Source organism: Eschrichtius robustus, chromosome 3 (assembly GCF_028021215.1).
Source record: "Eschrichtius robustus isolate mEscRob2 chromosome 3, mEscRob2.pri, whole genome shotgun sequence".
NCBI classification, from domain to species: Eukaryota; Metazoa; Chordata; class Mammalia; order Artiodactyla; family Eschrichtiidae; genus Eschrichtius; species Eschrichtius robustus.
Window position 1 is genome coordinate 39,035,396 of NC_090826.1, and position 10,396 is coordinate 39,045,791.

Consider the following 10,396-nt stretch of genomic DNA (forward strand, 5'->3'; position numbering starts at 1 on the left):
ATTAAAACGACTGCAACAAGGTAAAACAAAACCACAACAGAAAAAAGAAAAAAAAAGCTGGGTGGGGAACAAGCCAAAAGGAGCAGAAAAAAAACAAAGAATAAAATTAGAAAAATAAAAGATTTATTACAAAAATAAAAATATAAATGAATCAACAACAAGGTAAGACAGAACCCCAACCTAAAAGAAGAATAAAAAAGAAAGAAGAAAAAAAAAAAAAGGCCCTGGCTATCGGGGGCGGAGCTTATGCAGGGGTGGGACTTAGGCAGGGGTGGGGTTTAGATGAGGTGGGGCCTAGGCATGGTGGGGGCGTTTACTTTTAAGCATGGGGCGGGGCCTAGTCTTAAGGCCTGTGTGGAAGGAGAGAGGCAGCACGTCCACAGGGTGGCCTCCGGAGTGTGGAGTTCTGGAGTTTGGAGGTAAGGCCCTCGGTGAGGGTATGTGTGTGAGGTTTAGGCCCAGAGCAGTTGGAGGGGGTCTCAGACGGGGTCTCCGAGTGTAGAGGTAGGGCCCTGGGTGGGGGTGTAGGTGCGGACCTTGGGCTCTTTGTGGCAAGAGGGAGGCTCTGAGGGCAGAGGATTATGCCTGGGAGCCCAACAGGCTCCCCAGTGCCCACGTGGGCAGGGAAAGCACTGGCCACATTTCCTTCCATTCCTCCGCCTCCCCTGAGGGTCTCCCCCATCGCTGCTGGACCCCTAACCGTGGGTGGGTCCTGCTGGGTGTAGGAACTCCTCCTCTCCCCCAGCCGCCCCTCAGGGGTGCCGGTCCCATAGGTCCGGCCTTTACTTTTGCTCCCTCTGCCCTCCCTCCCACTCCCTCAGGACCCACGCAGCTGGAGGGGGGCTCTGTGGGCAGAGGATCAGGCCCGGCATCTCAGCAGGCTCCCAGGGGCCAAGTGGGCAGGGGAAACCCTGGCCACACTCCCTTTTGATCCTGTGCCCTCCCAGTGGTGCCCCCCTTTCCCCCTCCAGGCATTGGATCCCTTCCCCTCCCTGACCCACCCCTAAGGGGCAAGGGTCCCATCCCACCTCCACTTCTCCTCCCCCGTCACTCCCCCCAAGACCTCATGTCCTATGGGTCGCTGGGGTTCCTTCCATCCCCTTAGGTGTCCGTGGTCCCCTTAGGTGTCCGTGGTCCCCTACCGGTGCCTGGTAGGTGTCCTAGTTGTACAGAGACACGAATTCCGCGTCCTCCTAGTCCGCCATTTTGACTCCACCCAGCAGGTGGATTCTTAACCACTGTGCCACCAGGGAAGTCCTGCAACTCTTCTTCTTAACAATACATTCATTATTAATCACTTGTTACAAGCTATTCCTATTTAATTAGCCATAGCATTCCTAATGTTAATTGTACAAAAATTTTTAGGGTATACACAACTTCAAAAAGGACCTAGTATTATTGTCTTCTATGGGCTACTATAACTAGTCGCCAAAGCTGTAAAATTATTAAAGAATCATTATAAACATGAACTTCCTCTATGTTAATATTTATCATTATATCAGTTCTGTTGCTTGCCTTAATGTTAACAAATTGAATGCCCTTACTGATACTATATCCTTTAATTAATATAAAATTAGAGATATGATTTATTATACCAATAGCAAGTTAGCTGTGTACTCCATCCTAAGATCAGGATAGGCTTCAAATTCAAAATATGCCTAAAATTGGTACACAGGAGCAGTTGCGCAATTTCATATGAGGTAATTTCAGCAATCATTTTATTATCAGTTATATTAATAAGTGGGTCATGTATACTATGTACTCTTATGATTGCTCAAGAATATTTATGATTAAATTTCCCCTCATGGCCACTTACCATAATAGGATTTATTTCAACTTTAAAAGAAATGACTTGAGCTCCATTTGACTCAACTGAGGGAGAATCAGAACCTGTACCTGGCTTTCATGTTAAATATGCAGTTGGACCATTTCCCTATTCTTCTTAGCTGAGTATTAGCTGAGTATGCTAATACCATCATGATCAATACTCCTATAAAAATTCAGTTTTTAAAGTTGAAGTATAGTTGATCTACTATGTTGTGTTAGTTTCAGGTGTACAGCAACATGATTTAGTTATACATACATGTATATATATTATTTTTTAGATTCTTTTCCATTATAGGTTATTTAAAGATATTGAATATAGTTCCCTGTGCTATACAGTAGGATTTTGTTGTTTATCTATTTTCTATATAGTAGTGTGTGTCTGTTAAACCCAAACTCCTAATTTATCCCTCCCCCTCAAAATTCAATTTTTAGTAGCATTTCATAACCTCTGTATTCCAGAAATCTACACATTTGATTTTATTTTTAAGACTTCAACAATTTTATTTCTCTGAGTGCAAGCATCTTACCCACTATTTTGTTATGGCCAACTATTCATTTCCTATGAAAGAACTTCCTGCCACTAACCTTAGCCCTATTCATGTGACATGTTTCAATCTCCATTATATTATCACTATTCCACCACAAACATAAAAAAAAAAAGAAAGAGAGATACTGTAGTTTTAAGACAATGATATTTGAAGAGATTTTGGACTGGAGTTACTGTTGTAATGGGTTGAGGCTTTTGGAATGTTAGGATGGGGTGAATGTGTTTTGCAAAGGGGATGAACAAGAATGTTTGAGAGCCAGAGGGCAGACTGCAGTAGGCTGAAAAATGACCCCCAAAGATATCAGGTTCTCATCCTGAGAACCTGTGGATGTTACATGATTTGGGAAAAGAGTCTTTGTAGACGTGATAACTTAAGAATCTCAAGCTGTGGAAATTATCATGGGTTATCAAGGTGGGCCCTGAATGCAGGGAGAGATTTGGCACACACAGAGGAGAAGATCATGCATGCCAAGATGCAGAAGAGAAAGACTTGAAGATGTTGGCCTTGGAGAGTGGGGTGATGCGGCCACAGCCAAGGAATGCTGGCAGCATCAGGGAACGGATTCTCCACTAGAGCCTTCGGAGGAAGCACAGCCCTGCTGACACTTTGGCTTTGGTCCAAGATGCTGATTTTGGACTTCAGGCCTCCAGAACTGTGAGAGATTAAATTTCTGTTGTTTTCAGTGACCATGGTTGTGGTATTTGTTACAGCAGCCCTAGGGTTTTTGTACCAGAGGTGGGGGTGTTGTAACAAATACCTAAAACTGAAAGTGGCTTTGGAATTGAGTAATAGGTAGAGGCTGGAAGAATTTTGAAGCGCATGATAGAAAAAACCTAGACTGCCTTAAACAGATTATTAGTAGGCATATGGACATGAAAGAAGCTTTGGTGAAAATTCAGAATGAAATGGAAGCATGGAAGGAAATGCTTATAGTCTTAGAGAATACACATTTCATCATAACAGAATGTTGGGAGAAATATAAACATTAAAGGCACTTCTGATGATGGCTCAGAAGGAAATGAGGAACACGTTATTGGAAACTAGAGAAAAGCAAATCTTGTTATATAGTGGCAGGAAATTTAGCCGAATTATATCCTACAGTTGTGTGGAATGCAGGACTTCTAAGAAATGACCTTGGATATTTAGCTGACAAGATTTCCAAGCAAAATATTGAAAATATAGCCTGGTTTCTTCTTGCTGCTTATAATAAGAAGTGAGAATAAAGAAATAAGTTGAGGGAAGAACTGTTAAACAAAAAGAAACTAGTTCTTTATGATTTGGGAAATTGCCAGCCTATCCAGATTGCAAAAATTATGCTAAAATGGAATGTCAATATTATGACATAGTATGAGTGTGTTTCATGTTTGGTAATTGCAATCATTGTTGCTTTTGTGTGGTCATCCATGTACAATGCTTGGTGTCAGTCTATTTATCTCTTGTAAAAATAAAATACAGTGTGTGTGTGTGAAAAAAAAAATTATGCTAAAATGAAGAGAATCCCTCTTAGGAAATCATGCCATGCAGAGAAGTCCAAGGGTGTCCTTTGTTGGTTCTGAAGAGGTCAAATGTGTGACACATAGATTCTCTCAAGAAACTCAGAAGGCAGGAATAGAGGTGGGATTATTCAGGAAAGACCTTTGGAGGACCTTCTTGTCTAATGGTGTGAAGCCCTGTGACATACAGGGGAGATCCACAAGATTTATGAGAATGTTTTATTAGCTGAGCTAGCTTGTACTGAAAGGGATCAAGAGAGGACAAAATGAAGGAAGGCTGCTGGACTCCAAATTCTACAGGAAAGAAACAAGCTAACAAAACTACTCAGCTGCAAATATGTGCTATCCTTCAAGAGAAAGGGAGAATGACTCCAAGACAAAACCTTAGTGTCAGAGGGTACAGTCATGAGCCCAGAGGATGGAACCTCAAGCCACAAAGGATTATTCCCAGGCCTGAAATATAATGACATTTGCCCTGCTGAATTTTGAAATTGCTACAAACCAGACTCCTTTCTTCTCTTGTCTTCCTTTTGGAATAAGCATGTCTATAACTCTTATACTAGGCTTTGTCGCCAATTTACTTTGGGAACAGATAAATTGTTTTTTACTTTCACAGGGCCAAATATTTAGGGGTATTTTGTTCAAGGATGGCTTATACCCAGGCTCACACCCATACCAAAGTGAGATGATTTAGGTAATAAGATTGAGACTTTTGAGCCGATGATATTTCCATGAGACTTTGGACTTGAGTTGATAGTATAAAGGACTGAGGTTCTGGGGATTATAGGATGGAGTGAATGTATTTTGCAAGTGGAATGGACATGAATCTTTGGGAGACAGAGGGCAGACATTGGTAGGCTGAATAATGACACCCAAAGATATCAGATTCTAAATCTAGGACCCTAAATCTAAATTTATTTTCCAATAAATATTACCTTATTGGAAAAAATGGTCTGGGAAAATGTGATTACATTCAGAATTTTGAGACTGGGAGATTGTCCTGGATTATCAAGGTGGCTCCCAGATTAAATCATTTGTATCCCGATAAGAGGGAGGCAGAGGTAGATGTAACACACATGGGAAATGATCATGTGAAGACAGAGTGAAAAGAGATTTGAAGATGCTGACTTTGAAGAATGGAGATATGTGGCCATAAGCCAAGGAATTCCCGCAGCCACCAGAAGCTGGAAAAGAAAGGGAATGAATTCACCCTAGAAATTCCAGAGAGAGTGTGGCCCTGCCAATGTCTTGATTTTGCCCCAGGGATACTGATTTCACACTATGGCCCCAAGAATGATGACATATTAAATTTATATTGCTTTAAGCCACCAAGTTTCTGGTAAATTGCTACAGTTGCCCCAGGAGACTAATATAGGTAGGATAGTAATCCTTTCTCTGAATACCTCATAGAATTATTCATTCATTCAGTCATTCATTCACTCAAAAATTACTATCTTTTGAGTTCACAGTTTAATGCCTAAAGGCAGAAAAAAATTAGTACAATAAATTATGATAAAGGATGTCCTGAAGGAATGAATAGTAGGCATAGACCACCTAGAGAAAGAGAAAATTAAAAAATAAAGAGATCTTGGAGGATGGATAGGAGAATACCAGTTGGCAAAGTCTAGAAAAGATTTTAAAGTATTAGCAAATCCATGGATATCATACATGAAAAAGCCAGGGATGAGGACACCATCTTCAACCCAACACTTCTCTCACTTTTCTCATGATTATCTCCTTCGAGGTCATATCCAAGACCCAAAATGCAGAAAGTAAAAAAATATGCATTTCAGGAAGGATTCCTTGGAAGGCATCCTCCAAGGGGCCCCATTTCCTACAGACCTGCTCTTCCACCTATTTACCTCTTACTCCCAGCACCCTCCTCCTTTGCCCATCCTCGTGACAGCTGATTCATTACACAACCCATGAGGCCAGAGTTCTTTTCTTTCTCCCCTAAATCCTGGGCTGGGTCCAAACTCCAGGGCATGTAACCACTTACATTTATTCCTCTCCACTTTCCCCCAGCACTGTGGTTGCTCTCCATCCCCCTCTGGGCCCCCCTCCCCACCCCCCACAGGGACTCTTGGACTCTGACTCTTTCCCTTACTTGGCTCAGCACCAGCTTTTCGCCCACAGCATAGGGGCAGTAAGGGAAAGACCTTTGAAGTGGGAGACACTGGGTTTGAATTCTGGTTGTACCTCTTTCTTTCCCTCCCTCAGTCCTCGGCTTCTTCTATATAGTTGGGCTCACAATGCTCGGTAATAGTGAACACTAGTGAGCACTTCCTATGTTCTAGGCACTGAGCAAAGCCCAGTATATGGTTTCTCCCACAACAACCCTACAAAACTGATTTTTTAAAAAAAAATCCCCATACTCTAGAGGAGAAAACTAAGGCACAAAGAGGTTAGCTGCTTGCTCAGGGTCACTCTGTTGGTAAGAAGTAGAGCCAGGATTCAAACCCAGGGAGTCTAGCTCCAGAGACTTTGCTGTTAACCGTGAACGTAGAGAGATGACTAGTGGGTTGAGCCTCTGTTCCATACATGACAGCCCCCTAATTTTCCACGGGCGTTTCATGCTTCATCTGTTTTCCAGTGTTTCCGCGTAGCAGGAGAGTGTTTCAGGTTATCAACTCCATGTACTGGTATAAATGCAAGCCTCACTATCCAGGGCTGCTTTTGTGAGAAAGGGTTAGGCAAACCATGTGCTTAGATGGAGCAGTCATGGAAAATGATGTTTATGGAGACTTTTCAATGAGCTTATAACAAAGTGATCAAAGCAGACTGTACATCTCTCTGTAGCGTATGAGCTAAACTCAAAAAAACTGTGTCATCTGTGGTCAATATTTATTAACCAGTAAATATTTTTCCCATTCATTTGATACCCACACAACCCAACCAAGGACTCCTTGAAGGTTTTCACTAGGCATTCTACGTCCTTATACTTTCTATAGCCTGGACCAGAGGACTGTGCCTACTGATGATGCCCAATAAATACTTACTGATTCGATGAACAGATGAAGGAGGGACAAGCACAGCTTTGCACTAGTTAGATCATCATCTTCAACAGACTAGGGTCAGTTTTGGGTGTCATATTTTAAAAAGGAAATTAATGTTTTTATTCCAGGATGCTTCCTGATTCAGTTTATAGGCAACAGAAAGGCAGAAGAGGGGATGTAGTCATTTCCCAAGGCAGCAGCTTGAAGCGATTACTGCTGTGGGGAGATCACTCCAGGCACTTCTTGTTTTCTGTGTTTGAAAAAGTTGGGTTTGCTGCTGATGCAATTTACCATATCTTGATTACTTTTACTCTCCTACAAAGACTGTAACTTCCAGGCAAAAGTTTTTTAAACCTAAATTTTTGCTTGCTTTCCCCATCCAGTGGAAGGCACAGAACTATTCTGTTTGTTTTCACCTGGGTCAGTCTATATCATCATTTTTTACCTGGAATGAGATACAGAAGTGATTCTGAGAAAGTGAGGTATCTTACTCTGTACCCTGCACGATGCAGGCTGTATAAGCAGGGAAGGTTTAAAACTATCTCCTCAACGTTTGCATAGTGCTTATACTTTCCAAAGCACAATCACAATGACTCTTCAATTTACCAGGTGTTATTTACCTTGGTTTATGGACAAGAAAACAGGGCCAGGGATGTTAGTTGACTTCTCAAGGCACAAAGCAAGTAAGTGTCAGAGTTAAGACCATCACCTCAAATTTCTAACTCCAGGTTTGCCAATACATGGCTCTCACTCATTTTGTAGCTACTTGCTATGTGCTGGCATGGTGCCAAGTGCTTTCTCTATCATGTCTCTTCATCCTTTCAATACTCTGTCCTAGATAGAGCACACACCACCCTCCGGACAATCTCTCCAACCTTATCTCAGGCCACTGTCCCACCTAGTGGCAGCTCCTGGGAGACACCATACTTTTTCCTACTCCAGACTCTGTGCTTGCTGTTCCCTCTACCTGGAATGCTCTTCCCTTACTCTTCACACAGTCAGCTCCTTATCATCCTTCCGGTTTGACCTTGAATGTCCTCTCCAGCAAGAGCCTGTCCTGGGTCACCCTACCTAAGCAGGGCCTCCCGTTAGTCTCTCTCCCAGTGCTGCGTTTATTTCCTTCTTAGTACTCACTACTTTCTGCAATCTTTTTACTTTGTTGTTTACTTGTTTATTATCAGTCTTCCCCCCATAGAAGGAAAGGGCAGGATCATGTTTCTCTCATTCTCCTGAGACAGGGCTCTGCACATAGCAGGTCCTCAATAAAAATGTGTTGCATGACATAATGGGGCTGGAATCAAGGTGATTTCTGTATTGAACAAGAAGCTAGAATTCTCTTTCTAATGAAAAACTTTGATGCTGAAAAGAAATCTCTTTCTGGCTACAGTGGAGATAGGGCATTTGTGGCAGGCAACAGATGGAAGTAGGTTGGCCAGTTTAGGGTTGCTGTGCTCACCCAGGGGCAATAAGAGGGTGGTTTGGACTTAGAGCAGTGGCTATGGGGCTGGAGAGGGGACTGAGCCCAGAGATGTGTAGGATGGGGTGACTGGCTGGGAGAGGGGGTGCAGGAGGAGGGAGTGGGCGCTCCCTGGGCCTTCCTGGGCAGCCTCCTCTCTTCCCCGCTGGCCTGGCTGGTGACACTGGGTTCCTGAGTGGCCTGGCCTTCTTTTGCCATTTCACATCCAGCAGATGGGGAGTCTGGACAAGGTGGTGCCCTGGCTCCACCAGTTCCCCTACGCCCACCCACTGTGGTTGGGACAGTTCCTTGGCTTCTTGAACATCTATGACACTGACTCTGCCAAAGCTGTGTACAGTCGAGGAGGTGAGGGTTCCTGGGAGAAGGTGGAGCTTCCTGAGAGCAACGGGCTCAGGGCACCATGTGGGGAGGGGTCCTGGGCCTGTGCCCTAAGTCTGGGCAGGTGAGGTCCCCATCCTATTTATCACCAGGCCTCATCTGGGAACCCCTCAGTCCCTGCCTGACTCAATCTTCTCTTTCTCCTGCAGATCCTAAGGCCCCATTTGTGTATAACTGCTTCCTCCAGTGGATTGGTGAGTGGGCACCTGCCTTTCCTTCCCTTCCCACTCCACTTTGGTGCTGGGGGAGCAGCATGCTTCCCTGGCCTGTCTCTCCCTGCCCTGTTCCCACTCAGTCAGTTATCCCATCCATCAGACTGCCTGGTCCCCATGTTCCCCTCTTAAGCTCAGCTGCTCAGTGGGATTACAGGGAAGGAGGCAGGAGAGCTCCGGGCTGGCCAGGGAAGTAGCCTTCAGGTACCTTCTCCTGCAGGGTTTGTCTCTTTCCCTGCATGGACATCTATTCTACTGGTTCTATTTCTCTGTTAGAACTCTGACCAATACAGATTTTGGTACCCAGAATGGTTGTAGAGGAACAGAATCTTTGGATGAGTTTCCTGAATTGGCTTCTGGGTTTTCCAGAATTGGTTCTCTAATAGAAGTAGTTGGAAAGATACTAATGACTCTGTGGTCAATGGTAAAGAGGACACAGGCAGTCCAGGGCATGAGGTAGCAACAGAGATACACAAAACATCATCACTGGATGCTACTAACCAAATTTTTATAAAAGGCAAGGTTCTGATGACCATATATTTGATATTTTATGACATTTTGGTCAAACTAAAGGTTATAATAAGATTCGTTGGTTGCTCCTGGCTGCACTGGAGAATGTGCGGAAAGAAACGGATGAGACGGGGGATTTGAATTCCCAGCCCAAACTACAGGTAAACGATCAGAAAGCTTCTTTGTCTGACCTGAAAGAAACCTTTGTTTCCTGTAGCCAAAGACCTCAGCTAGGGCTGAGATTTGTGAAAACTAAACCCAGGATCTCATCCTGTCAGTGTCTGAATTATGATGCAGATTGATTTCCCAATCTTCTGCTAAAGTGTGAGCATTTATTGGGAAGTAATGGGAACCAGAAATTGGAATGGGGACATACGGGAAGATCCCAGTGAAGCCGGAGACATCAAACCCCTAAATTCAGCTGAGTCTTCTCTGCCAATTGCTGAATATATGTATTCCAATTATGCATTCCAGAACCAGAAAAATAACCTTAGAATAGGTTTGGGTATATAGCACCAGCTAGGTGGCAATAACTTTCATGTCTGAGGTAAGGTTCTCCAGGAGGTTGTATATGTTATAAATCGATGCCCAATATATGGTGCTGTTTCTTTTTTTTATTGACTTACAGTTGATTTGCAATATTGTGTTAGTTTCAGATGTACAGCAAAGTGATTCAGATATATGCCTATATATAATCTTTTTCAGATTCTTTTCCATTATAGATTACTACAAGATACTGAACATAGTTCCCTGTGCTATACAGTAAATTCTTGTTGTTTACCAGTTTTATATATAGTAGTGTGTATCTGTTAATCCCATACTCCTAATTTATTCCACCCCCACCTTCTCCTTGGTAACCATAAGTTTGTTTCTATGTCTGTGAGTCTGTTTCTGTTTTGTAAATAAGTTCATTTGTACTATATTTTTAGATTCCACATATAAGTGATATCATATA

General features: G+C 43.1%; 1 long non-coding RNA gene across 2 annotated transcripts in view; it reads left to right on the forward strand.

Moving 5' to 3' along the window:
• The first annotated feature begins 342 nt into the window (after positions 1–342).
• The window catches only part of LOC137762239 (uncharacterized), a 62,512-nt gene continuing 52,458 nt past the window's right edge, over positions 343–10,396 (forward strand). For both annotated transcript variants that reach the window (XR_011073529.1, XR_011073528.1), the window contains exons 1-2: positions 343–419; positions 8,869–8,913. This is a non-coding gene — a long non-coding RNA (uncharacterized lncRNA). The remainder of the gene's footprint in view (positions 420–8,868; positions 8,914–10,396) is intronic.